The following is a 1,532-nucleotide window of genomic DNA, read 5'->3' on the forward strand; positions in this document are numbered from 1 at the left end:
AGGGCATGGAGTTCCCGGTGTTGTGGTCTGGTCTTTGCCCGTTGTACTGTGCTTACTGTGAAATGCTCGGAGATATTAGCTATATAAGCTACTCTTCAAATCCGAGGGTAAACAAAGTGGTGATGGTGATGAATAGACGGGCCAACTAGCACTGCACACCTAAGGTGAAAATAATAATAATGCTAATAATACAGTGGACTAATAATACAGCGGGCCTCCAAAGGAAACACAATTGGTTGAAAAAATCGGGATTTTGAAGTTCGAGAAATATGGAGTTAAAGTGTTTGGCTGAGTTAAGCAAATCAAAGAGAAACGGCTTTTGGTTCAAGTAATCATGAGGTTCGAGATCGGGAAATTGACGGTTTGAAAAATCGGGATTTAACCTGCGTCACTGAAGCTGAAAAAAAGTTATGTATAAATAAAAAAAAAAGGAAACAATAAACACGAACTTGAACTACGTTGAAAAGCACTCTGTAACGCTGCATGTTATTATTCTCGTTCGTTAAGTTATGTGTGTAACGATTCTGTTTTCGCGACTGCCTGGTGTTGTATAAAGCAAACAAAGTAACCGTTAGAGGGAAATAATTCAGTAACCCCTGAAACAACATCTAACACTTTTATAGGCAAAAATAATTTAAGAGAAGAAAATTATGGAGTATCTATTTGAGTAGTATCTATTTCAGGGTTGAAGTAAAATCACTCTTGGCCTCGAAACTTGAAATCATTTTGTGTGTTTCCATTTTAATTATTTATTAACTTGGCAGGGACTTATCTATTTTGAGAAGCAACGTCTCGAAAGCAGGTTAAGAACGAAATGTATAAAACGTATATATAAGCAGCGAAGAAAAACAATGAAGAGATATTGAACAACGAGAACTAAGAAATAATTGTGCCCGTTGTATTTTTCTATAGTATGCATTGTGGGTAGAAATATGATCGGTCCGTTTTAGGAAGATTTAAAAGATTTGCACTTGCAGCTAATCAGATTAATATACCTTATTACATGAAATTTTCGCGACACTTTAATTTCGCGAATTTCGCGATTCTAAAAAAATCGAGAAATTAAAGTGACGCGAACAAAAAGTGTCGCGAACATAACATGACGCGAATATTAAGTGACTCGCATATGTCAGTAATCAATGTAAATGGATGTTGTCGTCAATTGACTCACTTGAAGACATTCTAAAAACTGCTCCATTGAGATTAAGTCCCCTCCTGCGTTTTTGTTAATTTTGACGTTATTGTTCCTTAGATGAAGTCGTTTTATATAATTCAAAGGCATGTCAAAATATATTGCTAAGAAAATGTAAATTGTGTCTCACTCAAAAACGCGAAATTAAAGTGATTCAAAATACAAAATTTTCGCAAAATCTCGAAATTTAAGTGTCGCGAAATGTGTGCACCTCAAAATCGCGAAATTAACGTGTCGCGAAAATTTCATGTAATAAGGTAAATAACACATCTTTGTATTAAGTATTGTCTAGAATATTCTACACACACTGGTTGTTTAGTTAAATTTGATTAAATCGACA

This window comes from Oculina patagonica, chromosome 8 (genome assembly GCF_052425735.1).
Source record: "Oculina patagonica isolate OP01 chromosome 8, crgOcupat, whole genome shotgun sequence".
Taxonomy (NCBI): domain Eukaryota; kingdom Metazoa; phylum Cnidaria; class Anthozoa; order Scleractinia; family Oculinidae; genus Oculina; species Oculina patagonica.